Raw genomic sequence first — 17,411 nt, 5'->3', positions numbered from 1 at the left:
ACTTGTCTCCTCAATGGGGATAAAACCCAGGCAATTTCATGTGCCAAAACTTGCCCTTCCAGCGCAGTTTTTATGGCTTGGAATAAATATAAAAATAAGTATTGTTTAGTATCATTTAGTAGTCTGTGATGAAACTGTAAGTGCCCTTTGGGAGGGAGCCTGTTCAGTCTCAGAGAACTAGATATAGATGTTTAGGAACAAGGTTCTTCAAATTCTGCTTCTTAAACAATAAGTATGTCTATACCTTTTTCCCCTTAAAAAGAAAACAGAATTAAATTACATTTGCAGAAAAGGACTCAGCACTTCTCCCACAAAGTACTGTGCTGGGGAGCCAGATGAATCATATGTGATTAAAGGGTAGATCTGTTAGCAATGGAACTGCATTCAGTTCCTACCCTGCTTCTTTGCATCCTGAAAAAGTAAAAGCTCAAATAGTGAGTTTTTTTAAAATGGGCACATCCAGATTTCTGGTTTAATATGCTGTTCTCCAGTCCATGAAGTGATGCAAAGTATGCCAGCACTTATTCGCTGCCTCCATAGACCAAATCTTTTCTACCTCATTAATGAAGGTAGTGAATGGTGCTATCCTGACAATTTACTGCAAAGTTTACCTGCCAGTGGGAAAAACATCCACTAATCATTATTTTTAGCTTGGGGTAGGACTGGGAGACAAAGCAAGTCAGCTGGAGTGGTTGGTTTAGCCATCTGTTAGAAGCTGGTCTGCAAGGATAGGGGTGGGGACAAGACACCTTCCGCTCCTGCTTTACTAACAGAGCCCTACCCATCCTGTGGATCACCTGCACTGCCTGATCTATAGAGCTGGGATGACAAAACCTGTCCAGCCAGTCTCTGTCACTCTTCATCCATAGATAAGGCATGGGAGAGTTTCCTGGTAAATCAGGAGAGGTTCTTTTCTCCTCCTTTACCAGAAAGTCCTTATCTATTCCATGGATCACCTTCCGAACTTGATCCACTGCATGGAATGCCTTGATTCACTGGATAGATGATGGAGCCTGCAGCTACTACACCCCACCCTAGGGATAGGGTGGTGGGAGAGTATTCCAAAGCTCTTTTGCTTCAACCAGTACCACCCTTCTATGGAACCTACCAACATGCATGTGGGGAAGGTGGGAGGGATCTTTGCAGTCATAATCTCCTTTCTCAGATACTGATAAACCACATGAAGTCTGAGTGTCCTCTCCTTTCAGATCCTCCTGAGTGGTAGGTTGCACAAAGAACAGTCCCCCATTGAACTTGCCAGCACACCACATGGGAGATCTGTGAGGGGACAATAAATATGACTTCTAAGAGTCATATTCTCCTCACCAACATGTGATCTGGCAGCCAATCAGTACTGATTGCAGGCAACCAGAATGGAGGGGCACGCCTGCAGCAGCTGAATATGGCCACAAAAGATGAGCAGATCCCAGCTCTTACTTCATCAGATTGGTTACAGCCAAAGAACCACAAATCATGGAAATACCTATTCTTATGTCAGGAGATGATGGAAGATACTTTGGCTAAATTGGATTAGAAGATCCTGAAATTAGCTAGAGTTGGCTATGGGCTGGAGAGGACAGGAAGGCTGCATCACATTCTGAAAGAAAGGTTTACAAGGTATTTTTCAAAGGGGGACCCATAGTGCCCTTTTTTGCATCAGTCAGAGATGAGGAAGCATCTTTTTAGCCCTCTGAATCAGTCAAAAGTGGCCCAAGTTGACCTGGGATTCAGCACAATGTCAAACACAGCTATAAGCTATAAGTTTCTCCAGTGTGGGGTACCTCATTGATTTGGGAGAGGTAATGGTTTTTAATAAGAAAACAGTACTGTTGGGGGAAAGAGTTACACCAGTGTTTTTCAAACTTGTCAGCTTTAAGATGCTGGCTGGGGAATGCTAGGAGTTGAAGTCCACACATCTTAAAGCTGCCAAGTGTGAAAAACACTGAGTTATACCACTTAGTTCACTACCAAATATCCATTCCTAATTGCACTATTCTCTATGTGTATTTTTCTGAAAGACTCTAAAGTTTCATTTTTGAATCATAAATAGAAGTTCAATGTACGGTATATGCTCTTCAACATTTACTTAAAATAAAGGACAGCTATACATTATTTGGGATGCCTTCTATATGATTAATTGAACATAAATGCTTTTTGAGCTGTAGTGCCCCTTTTTGCATCAGTCAGAGATGATGAAGCATCATGGTGGCCCCAATTCATTTTGGAGATTACTTTTTAGCCCTTTGAATCAGTCTGTTCTCTTTGTCTGTTCTCTGAAATCTCTCTACCCTTTAACAACAGTTTAATCAATATCTTCCCAACTGAGAAAAATCATTTCAGATTAAAGAACTCCTTTAATCTGGTACAGGAAACTAAACAAGCCATTTTTAAATCATGAAAATTAGCTTTGAGGAAAAGAATTACACAATTCCTTAAAGTAGTCCCAATTCAATTAGTTTCACCAAACACCCTGTAGTATTATTTCATCTTGCATGGTTAGAAATGGCCTGCTAGACTAGATTTCTGCTGCAATGGAAAAATCAATCAGTTGTAACATATTAGATTCCTCCTTGGGGATGGTACTAAGGAAATAATATTTTTGTATTATATTTGCATTACTATTGGACAATAACTGTTCTTTAAGCCTGTTTCATTCCAGAATTAATCTATTAGCAAAAGTAAATTTAGTATGTTCAGTCACTTTGAATTTTCTAATATGACCAGGAGATGTCTTAAGATTGAAATGTGAAACAGTGGGATGCATCATAAAGACAAACGATAACATGAGAAAAATGAACAAATGTTTCAGAAATGATATAATCTTATAAAGTGGTTTTTAATCAGACCAGAATTTAAGAAGCAGGCTATACCAAGAGTTCCCAACATCTAATAAAAATTTAAATTTTGCATAGATAATCCAAATATTGCATCAAAAAAACTTGAAAACACTGGTCTGTTATATATTATTGAGACAACATGCGTAATTTCTTATTTTGCATAATTTATATAGCAACCATATGTACATTGTTCTGATTCTGATGGAATTTACTTCCAAGTAAATAGTGAGGCATGCACTGCCTACATGTATTCAAGCATTTTTCAACAGGAAATCTGTTACAAGCAAAACCTACAGTTCTTAGCAAACCAAATTAAATAACAAATACTTTCTGTATTTTTTCTGAGTCCCCATAGAGCTACCCTAATCAAACAGCTTGACAATATTCTGATCATAAAAGGATAGTTCTGTGGATAAATTATTAATTGAAATTCATAAATGAGAAATCTCACTTCAGTTATGAGTAGTGCAATTTCAGTATGATACCTTGCCAGGATCTTATTAGAGACAGCCGGGACAAAAAGGAAGTCCTCTCCCTTTCAGTGCTTCCTACGTTGATATCACTGAATAAATTTTCCTCCACTGTATTTTTCTATTAAAGTCCATAGCCCAGTAAGTGGAAGCATATGAGGAAACCCAAAATACTGAAAAAATCATGGCACTGAAAATAACTTGCCCAACTCTTCCTGTCTAAAGAATAGAAGCATCCATTCATCAAGCACTTTCCCACCTCCTCCTGCACCCAAAATATCTATGCAATTCAAACTATAGCATACCACAAGCAGAGAATAAAGGAACAAGAAGATATTACGATCTGTTTCTGATATCTGATGCAAGAAAGCACATGCTAAATGAAGAAAAAGAGACAAGGCACCCATCCTAGAATAGTTGTTGATACCCTGTGGTTGGAGAATACAGCCTGCAGCACTAGAAATTGCTATTTTTAATGTGACAGAAGAGAATTATCTTAACAAACCCAGAAAATAATCATCGGGGTGTGCAGATCTGATTCAAATCTGAGATTTGAGATTCAAAGGCAACACAGTCAAATTTAATCTGATTCAAAATGCTTGCAGCAGCTTCATTTTGTGGACAAATGGGAGAGAAAAGAAGGAATGGCAAACTTTTTGGAGGACATTAAATCCTGAACAGTTTTTGGCTGGATATCTTCAAGGGTTCCACCACAATCAAATGTTGAAATATTCCCCCTATGCCTCTACCAAAGTGGAAAGGGCAGCATGGCAGTCTCCCAATTGTCCATCAAGGAACATATGGGAAAGTACAAAAACATTGAGCTCTTATTCCACAAAGGAGAAAGCATTCATATCATTCCTATTCCCCAACTGTTATCTTGGCAGCCATATTTCAAAAGCAGTAAACTTTCCAGCCAAGGCCTATTATTAAGTCTCTCCCATACTCTCAGAATGTACTGTTAGATTTGTACCCCTCTTCTTAAAAACAGTGAATTTCTGCATTAAATACTTGGGTTCATAAACCCACTTTTGAGAGTCTAGCAAATAGAAGACAAAAAAGCATTGGCCCAGACTCATCACTACTGGCCAAAGTGTTGAGAGGTGAGTTGAACTGCCAGACCTGTGCCAGGAGCACCACCACCACCAGCAGCATAGAAACAGTACAGAATACAAAGTTAAGCATTTTATATTTGTGGTCAAATGTAAAAAGTTGAGTTGAAAGAATATTTTGAACCTGCCTCAAGCACTACGTCATCTACACAGCCAGGGTTCAAGGCTTGTTGGCAGGACTACAATCTAGAGCAACTTTAAGATGTGTGGACTTCAACTCCCAGAATTCCCCAGCCAGCTGTGAGGATTACGTCTGACCTTGACTCTGAAAACGAAACTTATCTTGAGCCAGAAGGGGAAAATGAAACTTATCGGGAAAGAGCTGGGGAAATAGAAACTAGTAATGACTCAGCAGAGCGGGGTAATTTGGAGATGCTGATTGGGCAGAATCCGGTGGGAGGTTTGAATCCTCCAATTAGTGCATGAGAGAGGAGAGCGGAGAAGTTTGTGAAGCAAAAGGCAGCCCAATTGGCTTCAGAGGAGAAACAGTGCAAAAAGAATCGCATAAAAAGGCACCAGTGGCAGGAGCAAACTGCCGGAGACAACCGTTCTACCGTGCTTACAGCTTCAACAGGAGAATCCTCACCAGGTAACAGAGCCTTACCTGTAGCCAACATGAAATCAGTGCCAGCTCCCTCTACTGACGTGGACCTACCTCCTTTGCGCCCGGATCCAGCCGAGTCCAGCCTTGCATCCAGTTCTGTGTCTCGTCTTGCCACTCCAGTTGAGTCCAGCCTTGCCTCCAGTACTGAGCCTCGTCTTGCTGTTCCAGCCAAGCCCAGTCTTGCCTTGAGTTCCAAGCCTTGTTTCATCATTCCAGCCAAGCCCAGCCTTGCTTCCAGTTCCAATCCTTGTCTTGCAGATCCAGCCAAGTCTAGCCTTGCTTCCAGTTCCAAGCCTTGTCTTGCAGATCCAGCCAAGTCCAGCCTTCTCTCCAGTTCTAAGCCTTGTTTTGCCGATCCAGCCAAGTTCAGCCTTGTCTCCAGATCCGAGCCTTGTCACTCCAGCAGAGTCTTGACTAGTCCCTTTGGTCAAGCCTAACCTCGCCTCTGTGCCACGCCCTGCAATCAAACCTCAAGCTACCTCCTTGCCACACACTCTAGCCACGCCCGGTCTTGCTGATTCACTGAGACAGTTAGCTGAGTTCTGTCTTGCTGTGTTGCCACAATCTCCTGCTACTCTTGACCTGGCAGCCTTGCCCTTTGTTCCTCCATTGCCTGGGTGGACTTGATTGAATCATATTGCCTATTAATAAGAACTCTTTTCTCTTGTAAATAGTTGGTTGTAAATAAAGATTTCCCTTTTATAATCCTGCCTAGCTGTAATCCTGCCTAGCCATCTCATAGTCTGAACAGGACACCAGCATGGGTGGCTGGGGAATTCTGGGAGTTGAAGTCCACACAACTTAAAGGTTGAGAAACCTTGCTCAGGTTGAGAAACGCTGATCTAGAAAAAACTAAAGCCTTCATCTGCAGCTTACTCTGTACCTTCTGACCAATTTAGTCTCCAATTGTTGCAGGAACATGTTGCTCCCACACGCTTCCCTTTCAGGAGAGATTTCCACAGGTCAGCCAAAACAGGAGCCTTGTCCATGAATAATGGTTTCTGCCTCTTGCTCAGCCACCTCACCTGAACTGCTGAGATCAGAGACTTCCTGGAACACTAGCCAAAAGGACATTAGCCTCCTTGCATTACTGGAGAGACAGCAGAATAAGAAGCATCTGGCTGAGGAGATCTCTATGCAACTCATTAAGATCAGCAGCTTTCCAAAAAACGTCCCATTCCTACTTGCTGACTGGACCACTGACAAGTCTTCCCTACCTGATGGACTACCTGTGCTTGGCCAAATTGCATCACTATGTGAAATTCCACTAAGTCAACCCATCCTGATAGAGCTGGTGGCCAGGAAGATTGTTGTCTTTCATGTTGCAGTGAAAGCAGCTTGTGATTTCACAGTATGATTGTATGAAGTGGCCTGCAGTGCCAGAGCACCAGTGCAGGGTGCTTATCTTCATTTCTGGCTGGTTGTCTTCTTCTCTTCCCTATAAAAATAGCATTCACTTCTCTTTGTGCCACACAACTAACAATGGCTGATGCCACTGCCTCTGGGTTTCTTTACCTGTTTCTCTGATAAAGTGGCACAGCAGCCGTGTCACACTTCTACCTGAACCATACTGACACCAGGTAGTCCAGAAAGTAATCAAAAGCAGCAGAAGTGATTTAGCAATGCAGGAAGACCACCTGTCAAGATTCCATCTCAGGTGCTCCACTTAGACTGCCTCTAAGATCGAAGCCATTTATACATGAAGCTCTCTATCAAAAAACACTCAGAAATCCTGCCCTTTATATATGCTGGTCCCAAGGTTCAAAACCCGGGTTTCTTCCTCCAGCCTTTTTAAATTAATAGCCATGTGGCTATTCATTTCCTGTCTTCGAAATCTGTCATATGGCCCTTGTTCACAAAATTATTTTCTCTTGTGTGGGAATCGGAGATTTCTGCTTTGCAAGTCCAACCCTTACACCACCTGTGACTCGCCAATACCATCAGAATCACACCACCACCATTACAATGAATTTTATTTATTTGCATACACAAGTTATATGGTCCTTGGGCACCGTTTTTTGAGAAAATCTGAGAACTGTATTATATACGCAATAGCTTAACAGAAAGCATACAATTTCAAAATGATGAAAACCAACTCAGTATAAAACATGACAAACATGTACTAGAAAGAAAACAGGATTTGTTTGTTTGTTTTCTTTCATTAGGTGTGGGAATGAGGAGAATAAAGACTGGAACAGCTGCAGACAGATTAAATACGAAAACTAACAGGTACTATACTACACATTAGACTTAGACAAATAAATTGGAAATTAAAGAAGGAAAAGAATAAAAGAGTATGGATTTGGGGAAGGTCAATCAATCCAGATTAAAAAAGAACAGAATAATAAATCTAAATTTCTTCCCTCCCTTCCTCCCTCAGCAAAACTCCCTCAGCAAAACTGCCTAAGCAAAAAGAATGAGACAAATATCTGGGACCCACACCAATGCTAAGCCAACATTTGTTCAACTATGTTTTATTAAATAATCACATTATTTGCACAACATGCTAAGCTATAAATCCTAAATTATAAATTTACAAACCACAACAGGTTTTACTAGCAGCTTTGTAATGATGTACCTACAGCTAATCTGGTGCTGGTGACTGCATCTGGAAAGTCATCCATCATATTAAGTTTTCTATAATGCTCTACAGTGCTCAAGACAGTGTAGCTCAGAGGCATTATGAGAAGAAGGCAACCCCTACAGCTAAGCAAAACCATTGGTAAAATGGGACAGAGAAGACGTACAAGATATAGCTTGCTACTTTCTCCCAAAAAACCTGGAACCATCCCTCCTTATCTGTTGTATAGTCTAAAAATGATTCATTATTGGAAAATGGATTGTCCAACTTTCTTTTAAAAATCTATGAACCAAATTTGAAAATCACATTAGGTGGAGTACAGCGTAACATTTAGTAATATGTTCTTAAAGTGCAAAATCTGTAAAGAAAATGCAGATGTCATTTAACACCAGAATTAATGAAGCAAAGCTGACGATGTCATAGCTGTGCATTTGCTTGTAAAGCAATAGATAAATTATATGTGTATTACATGCTGCATTCCAAGGAAGAAAGGGATAGAAAATTCAGGCATGTAAACAAAAATATGGATCAAACAGCTGTGAAGACTGGTCAGAGTAAAAAATAAAAATAGCAGTTGTCAGAAAACAAATGGAAGATTGGCCTCTCCGACAATGTTTTGAATTGCACACAATCTGAAGGGTCATAAAAAAAGATGAAAAGAAAGGGTGTCTAAGTTTCCTTGGTGACTAAGTAGAGTCCCAGATGGTGGTCCTTCTTAATTGTAGTCAGGATATAAAATTGTGCTGGATTAATTTACACTTCCAAATCAGTCTTTGAAAGGCAATAGACAAAAAACATGAAAGCTGAGATTACATTGTTGTTCTAATTTTAGTGCAACTGTCTACAGTGGGCATATTTCTTTCTTCTTACCCTCAAGTTGACATCATATTGACATCATATAGATGATGCTGCAAAGCGTCTGCCTTATCCTGTATAATGGCAATATCGAGACGTAATTACTTGCATCTTCAGCAAAGGATCATTACCTTGTCGTGGTGCTGGAGCTTGAGCACCTCAGTGATGCCATGAGCTAAACCGTGAAGGGCCACCCAAGACGGGAAGGTCATGACAGAGAGGTCAGACTAAATGCGATCCCTGGGGAAGGTAATGGCAACCCACCCCAGTATTCTTGCCGTGAAAACTAAATGGATCAGTACAACCAGAGATATGTCGGTATACCATCGGAAGATGAGACCCTCAGGTCCGAAGATGGTCAAAATGCTACTGGGGAGGAACAGAGGATGAGTTCAACTAGCCCCAGAGGTGATGATGCAGCTAGCTCCAAACCGAAAGGACGGCTAGCGGCCGACAGTGCTGGTGGTGAACGGCGAATCCGATGTTCTAAGGATCAACACACCATAGGAACCTGGAATGTAAGATCTATGAGCCAGGGCAAATTGGATGTGGTTATTGGTGAGATGTCAAGATTAAAGACAGACATTTTGGGCGTCAGTGAACTGAAATGGACTGGAATGGGCCACTTCACATCAAACGACCACCAGATCTACTACTGTGGACAAGAGGACCACAGAAGAAATGGAGTAGCCTTCATAATTAATAGTAGAGTGGCTAAAGCAGTGCTTGGATACAATCCAAAAAATGATAGAATGATCTCAATTTGAATTCAGGGCAAGCCATCTAACATCACAGAGATCCAAATATATGCCCCAACCACAGATGCTGAAGAAGCTGAAGTAGAGCAGTTCTGTGAGGATCTGCAGCACCTACTGGACAATACACCTAAAAGAGATGTTGTTTTCATCACAGGAGACTGGAATGCTAAGGTGGGCAGTCAAATGACACCTGGAATTACAGGGAAGCATGGCCTGGGAGAACAAAACGAAGCAGGACATAGGCTGATAGAATTTTGCCAAGACAACTCACTCTGCATAACAAACACTCTCTTCCAACAACCTAAGAGATGGCTTTATACATGGACTTCACCAGATGGACAACACCGAAACCAGATTGACTACATCCTTTGCAGCCAAAGGTGGCAGACATCTATACAGTCGGTAAAAACAAGACCTGGAGCTGACTGTAGTTCCGATCACGAACTTCTTCTTGCACAATTTAGGATCAGACTAAAGAGATTAGGGAAGACCCACAGATCAGCTAGATATGAGCTCACTAATATTCCTAAGGAATATGCAGTGGAGGTGAAGAATAGATTTAAGGGACTGGACTTAGTAGATAGGGTCCCGGAAGAACTCTGGACAGAAGTTCACAACATTGTTCAGGAGGCAGCAACAAAATACATCCCAAAGAAAGAGAAAACTAAGAAGGCAAAATGGCTGTCTGCTGAGACACTAGAAGTAGCCCAAGAAAGAAGGAAAGCAAAAGGCAACAGTGATAGGGGGAGATATGCCCAATTAAATGCAAAATTCCAGAGGTTAGCCAGAAGAGACAAGGAATTATTTTTAAACAAGCAATGCGCGGAAGTGGAAGAAGACAATAGAATAGGAAGGACAAGAGACCTCTTCCAAAAAATTAGAAACATTGGAGGTAAATTCCAGGCAAAAATGGGTATGATCAAAAACAAAGATGGCAAGGACCTAACAGAAGAAGAAGAGATTAAGAAAAGGTGGCAAGAATATACAGAAAACCTGTATAGGAAGGATAACAATATCAGGGATAGCTTTGACGGTGTGGTCAGTGGGCTAGAGCCAGACATCCTGAAGAGTGAGGTTGAATGGGCCTTAAGAAGCATTGCTAATAACAAGGCAGCAGGAGATGATGGCATCCCAGCTGAACTGTTCAAAATCTTGCAAGATGATGCTGTCAAGGTAATGCATGCTATAGGCCAGCAAATTTGGAAAACACAAGAATGGCCATCAGATTGGAAAAAATCAACTTATATCCCCATACCAAAAAAGGGAAACACTAAAGAATGTTCAAACTATCGAACAGTGGCACTCATTTCACATGCCAGTAAGGTAATGCTCAAGATCCTGCAAGGTAGACTTCAGCAATTCATGGAGCGAGAATTGCCAGATATTGACTATTCTAAAGCCTTTGACTTTGTGGACCATAGCAAATTGTGGCAAGTTCTTAGTGGTATGGGGATACCAAGTCATCTTGTATGCCTCCTAAAGAATCTGTATAACAACCAAGTAGCAACAGTAAGAACAGACCACGGAACAACAGACTGGTTTAAGATTGGGAAAGAAGTATGGCAGGGCTGTATACTTTCACCCTACCTATTCAACTTGTACGCATCATGCGACATGCTGGGCTTGAGGAATCCAAGGCTGGAGTTAAAATCGCTGGAAGAAACATTAACAATAGATAAGCAGATGATACCACTTTGATGGCTGAAAGCGAAGAGGAACTGAGGAGCCTCATGATGAAGGTGAAAGAAGAAAGTGCAAAAGCTGGCTTGCAGCTAAACCTCAAAAAAACCAAGATTATGGCAACCAGCTTGATTGATAACTGGCAAATAGAGGGAGAAAATGTAGAGGAAGTGAAAGACTTTGTATTTCTAGGTGTGAAGATTACTGTAGATGCTGACTGCAGTCAGGAAATCAGAAGACGCTTAATCCTTGGGAGAAGAGCAATGACAAATCTCGATAAAATAGTTAAGAGCAGAGACATCACACTGACAACAAAGGTCCGCATTGTTAAAGCAATGGTGTTCCCTGTAGTAACATATGGCTGTGAGAGCTGGACCATAAGGAAGGCTGAGAGAAGGAAGATAGATGCTTTTGAACTGTGGTGTTGGAGGAAAATTCTGAGTGCCTTGGACTGCAAGAAGATCAAACCAGTCCATCCTCCAGGAAATAAAGCCAGACTGCTCACTTGAGGGAATGATATTCAAGGCAAAACTGAAACACTTTGGCCACATAATGAGAAGACAGGACACCCTGGAGAAGATGCTGATGCTAGGGAGAGTGGAGGGCAAAAGGAAAAGGGGCCAACCAAGGGCAAGATGGATAGATGATATTCTAGAGGTGATGGATTCGTCCCTGGGGGAGCTGGGGGTGTTAACGACCGACATGAAGTCACGAAGAGTCGGAAGCGACTAAATGAATAAACAACAATTACTTGCATGAACTATTTTGCAACAGACCCCAACATTCATCTAGAACAATTGATTATACCTTGTCTCCTATAACACTGGGCTTTCACACTGGTGGGGGGGGAGCATTACTACTGATGTTTTGTTTCTGTCTGGCATCAAAATTATTTTTATGGAGTACAGAAGAAGTAATAAGCCAAAAGGAAGGAGGGGGAAGCACAGAGTATTTCATTGACACACATATTCCTCATTTCAGCAATCAAAAGTATTTCAGTTCAGACTGAGGGAATTGCCCTTACTCACATATGGCTTCTTAATGTTCCATACAGTTGAGTACTGAGTGCATGGGCTTCCATCCAACATTAATCAAGCAGATTTCTGGCCATACAATGGATTTCACATTTCTCTCTTCCTCCCTATCCCAACCTCCCTCACCAATATGGGGCATTCACAGGCTGCAGAAGAAGAGAAAAATAATTCTGCCAGCAGATCATATTTAGCAGCAGATGGCCACTGCTGAATACAACCTATGAAGCTCTGAAACTATTATGCTTTCTACATGATCCCCATCTGGATAGGTCCAACAATGAACCAGAAAGATCTCTGTGGAAAGCAAGTGTCAAATTTACCATGAGGAAGGTTATGTGGAATATGTGTGCAAAAATGGAACAGCTGGAGAATTGTGAATATTTTAGACCTTGAAACTTACTCTGTTTGCACCAAAAAACCTGTGACCCCTGAAAATTCAACATATTATCCTCTGTAGCAGCATCTTGCAGGAGTCAGTGAACAAGGTTTCCCTAACAGCTTCAATTTCCTGTTGCTTTCAGTGAATTAAACCCTTTTTCCACCCGATCCTGGCCTTTTCCAATCCCAACTTTTCCATACTATTGAACTACACAAATCACATCAATAAATCATTCCCACTGTAGTCTGTCCTCAAACAATCAGTTCCATTGATGCATTAACTCCACTAAGATGTACTTAAGCTAAAATGCTAAATCATAGAGTTAGCATGTACACTGTTTAGAATTTTTTCTTTTGAGACTTAAACTTGTATACATGCGCAAACACAGATACACAAAGGACTAAAAGAGAGATCAGTATGGCCTTGCAAATTTATTTTCCTCCACAGAATGTTGCAAAAACTGAAAGATAAACAATTTAAAACTTCTGGTAAAAAGTTATATTAAGCATGGAGCACAGAACATATATAATGTGATCATGTATTAGAAATCTTCTGTAATGAGAACATATAGCTAGCTCTAACTGAACTGGCATAGTGAATGCCAATTTGTTTTGAGCTCAGTATGGATCTAGACACAGAACTCAAGAAGATTCTCCCCTTTCATTTTTCCCTTTCTCAGAAGTGCACAGCAAAAAGCAAACAAAAAAAAACCACTTTTAGTCATCTCTAAATGCATTTCTTCTAGATTTGAAATGGAAACTTCACAATTATGGCTTTGCTTGTAATAGGACTTCTATGATAATGCTTGCACATTTACTCAAGTACTCATTAAAACATATTACGGTATTATGCACTAATGGCCTAATGCTGTTCCTAGACAACCCCTTCACTTCCTTGTACTTATATATATAGTGTTCTGAAAGGATCCTACATTACAATGTTTTCCTGGAAATGCTTTCTAATAAGCCCACATAATGCTAAATTTGAAAAGGCCATTTACATAGAATATACCCACCCACACCATAGTTAAACTGGGAAAGGGGGGAAAAAAAGAACCAAAAAAAGACATTTGTTGTGATTTGTGGCACACCAGGAAAAGTAGTATCAAGCACTCTACCAAATCAGCACTACATCATTTAACCGGCTACCTTAATAGCACAGGCATGATGGCTTGAACTGATAAGCTATCTACTTACTGTGTTCAGGTGCAGTGGGCAATACACAGCTTGGCATATAAAATTAAGGGAAATCTACTGGGAATATAAAGAACTCTAAATCTTTGTTCGTTTTCAGAGCTGAATGAAGGTCAAGCAGTTAGGAGGTACACACACTCACAGAGAGAGCTTCAAAGATTGAAAGAGAGTAGAATACATTTGAGTCATAGGTAAACTTCCTAGAAAAGAGAAAAACACAAACTGCCATGGAAAGTCTGCTGAATGAACAGAGTGGAATATCAGTTTTATTCTCAAATTTATCTCTCACTTGCCAGGTAAAATTCAGCTTTCATAGAGGCCACCAACAATTTAGATATAAAATATCCAATCAGAACAAAAATGTAAATGGCACTAAATTAAAAATACAAAACAAAGTAGCAAAACAATCAGAAGTATCTTGACAAACAGCAAATTAGTTTTGACATCTTTTAAAACATACATACATACCTATCTATCCATCCACCAATAAAATTTCCTGATTTACTGCATTGCACCATTTCTATTTCTATTTTTATTATTATTTTATGTTGGTATGTCTTGTTTTCCTTAAGGTTTTATGATTGTGTTTACTATGGATGACTTGTCATTATATCCTCTACATGTAAAATGCCAAAACCACAATTATTAGGTAATCTTTGCCTATACTCCTCCTAATTCCCGACTGCTATATTAGACTGTGACCATGCCTTTGACCTCATGTTTGGTATAGTCCCTTCCATCACTGTTGATGCTTTTTAATGCAGGGTTTTAGAATGCACGCTTAATTAATGCCTGACATCCAATTCATTTGTGACAATGCATGTTGTGAGTGGCACTTTTCTTTAATTTACCCAATTTGATGCCCAATTATAATCCATCTTTGAGCATATCCTGAAACTTACTGGTCCTTACTCATACACATTAGATCCAAACTCCAATCATGTTGGAATTTGGTCAAGACTTAGCAAGCGGAGATGCACATCACCTCAGTCTGAACCAATGATGAAGTTTTACATCCTAGGAACATTATAACTATTGGGAGTGCTCATCTAGGTTGAATTCTAATGCTAAGCTCTAATGTGGTGTGTTTGGCTTTGGTTTGTTTATTTATTTATTTATCAAATTTGTCACCGCCCATCTCCTCCGACCGGAGGGACTCTGGGCGGTTTACAACACAGAATAAATATACAATAAAAACTCAAATAAATACATGATAAAATTCCAATAAAATCCCATTAAAACCAAAACAATTTAGTATGACCTTTAGACCCAGTCACTGTGTTTAGCATTATGCATGTATCACACAATTATTGTCCTAACAGCCAGGAATCACGCTGAGACAAGGAGTAGGTCTCTAGTGTTTTATTACTGCTACATAACAGAGAATCCTAACAAACTGAAGAAGCGTGGGAAAAACCCAGACATATAAACCCCAAAGACTAAGGCGGGCCCAATCTGTGTCTCTTTGAATGGCCACCTAATTCCTCAGTACTACGCATGCGCTTCACAGCCTGGATGGGAGCCCCCTGCGCGCCATCCTCACTCATGACAATTATTGGTTGTACAACAAATCTTGCTTAAAATAAAATATATCTTAGTGTGAAGTTTGAACCCAGCTTTAGGTGGAACTGCAGGTATTTTTGATTCAAATTAGGCAGAATTTCAGTCAAAACCAAAAGCTTGGAAGGGCTCAGACATTAAATGGAAATTAACTTCAGCTCTAATGCTGGGAAAGATGGAAGGAAAGAGAAGAAGAGGACGACCAGCAGCAAGGTGGGTGGACTCAGTTACAGTGGCAATGAGTGCACTGTTGGGGAACTTGAAAAACAGGTTAGGGATAGATTGTCATGGAGAAAATCTATCTATGTAGTTGCTAGGAGTCAAAAATGACTTGATGGTACCTAATCAATCAATAAATCAAATCACTTAATGCAAATTTAATGTGGTTATGTTATCACTCCTTTTAATAATCTACAGGAGTAGATTATTTCCATACAATTTCTAAATACCATTCAAAGGGAACCTCATTAGAATTCTTATCTTGTGACAAACATCTAAAAACAAATTTAGATTTGCTTTAGGTACATTTTCCAAATATGCTTTAATTAAACTACCCTTCCCTTTGGGGCAAGAAACTAGCTACTTTTTTAAAGAAGAAAATCACACTAGGTTTCGTATCCCTCAAAATGTTGCAAATTTTAAATAAATCCTCTCTCTCTTTCATTGAACCCTAGCCTCAGTATCAGTTGGATCAATATAACTGATATACTAAAATTTTTTTTTAATGTGTCATTTGAGTTACAGAACATATTCCAACAGGCTCTGAGATTGTGCTAATCAAGAGATTTGATATGAATCTCTCATATCTCCACAGCTTCTGTGGAAACTAGCTACTGGCTTATAGTACCATTCTAAGTGCCCCAAATGGCTAGGAACCAGCATTGGGCTGACTGAAGCTCTACTACATTATAACCTCAGTAATTTCAAAGTGAGCCAAGTTCAAGAAAATGGAGGGATTAGAATCTTTTTAATCTTTGTTTTGTGCTGCCATCAGATTGTTGTTGTTTATTCGTTTAGTCGCTTCCGACTCTTCGTGACTTCATGGACCAGCCCATGCCAGAGCTTCCTGTCAGTCGTCAACACCCCCAGCTCCCCCAGGGACGAGTCCGTCACCTCTAGAATATCATCCATCCACCTTGCCCTTGGTCGGCCTGCCGTACTCCTTTCCCAATCTTAAACCAGTCCCTTGTTCCATGGTCTGTTCCTACTGTTGCTACTTGGTCGTTATACAGATTCTTCAGGAGGCAGACAAGATGACTTGGTATCCCCATACCGCTAAGAACTTGCCACAATTTGCTATGGTCCACAAAGTCAAAGGCTTTAGAATAGTCAATAAAACAGAAATAGATGTTTTTCTGAAACTCCCTGGCTTTTTCCATTATCCAGCGGATATTGGCAAGTTGGTCCCTAGTTCCTCTGCCTTTTCTAAACCCAGCTTGTACATCTGGCAATTCTCGCTCCATGAATTGCTGAAGTCTACCTTGCAGGATCTTGAGCATTACCTTACTGGCATGTGAAATGAGTGCCACTGTTCCATAGTTTGAACATTCTTTAGTGTTTCCCATTTTTGGTATGGGGATATAAGTTGATTTTTTCCAATCTGATGGCCATTCTTGTGTTTTCCAAATTTGCTGGCCTATAGCATGCATTACCTTGACAGCATCATCTCGCAAGATTTTGAACAGTTCAGCTGGGATGCCGTCATCTCCTGCTGCCTTGTTATTAGCAATGCTTCTTAAGGCCCATTCAACCTCACTCTTCAGGATGTCTGGCTCTAGCTCACTGACCACACCGTCAAAGCTATCCCCGATATTGTTATCCTTCCTATACAGGTCTTCCGTATATTCTTGCCACCTTTTCTTAATCTCTTCTTCTTCTGTTAGGTCCTTGCCATCTTTGTTTTTGATCATACCCATTTTTGCCTGGAATTTACCTCCAATGTTTCTAATTTTTTGGAAGAGGTCTCTTGTCCTTCCTATTCTATTGTCTTCTTCCACTTCCGCGCATTGCTTGTTTAAAAATAATTCCTTGTCTCTTCTGGCTAACCTCTGGAATTTTGCATTTAATTGGGCATATCTCCCCCTATCACTGTTGCCTTTTGCTTTCCTTCTTTCTTGGGCTACTTCTAGTGTCTCAGCAGACAGCCATTTTGCCTTCTTGGTTTTCTCTTTCTTTGGGATATATTTTGTTGCCGCCTCCTGAACAATGTTGTGAACTTCTGTCCAGAGTTCTTCCGGGACCCTATCTACTAAGTCCAGTCCCTTAAATCTATTCTTCACTTCCACTGCATATTCCTTAGGAATATTAGTGAGCTCATATCTAGCTGATCTGTGGGTCTTCCCTAATCT

Source organism: Candoia aspera, chromosome 2 (assembly GCF_035149785.1).
Source record: "Candoia aspera isolate rCanAsp1 chromosome 2, rCanAsp1.hap2, whole genome shotgun sequence".
Classification (NCBI taxonomy): domain Eukaryota; kingdom Metazoa; phylum Chordata; class Lepidosauria; order Squamata; family Boidae; genus Candoia; species Candoia aspera.
The sequence above is the reverse complement of the archived record's forward strand: the minus strand, read 5'-3'. Positions refer to the sequence as shown.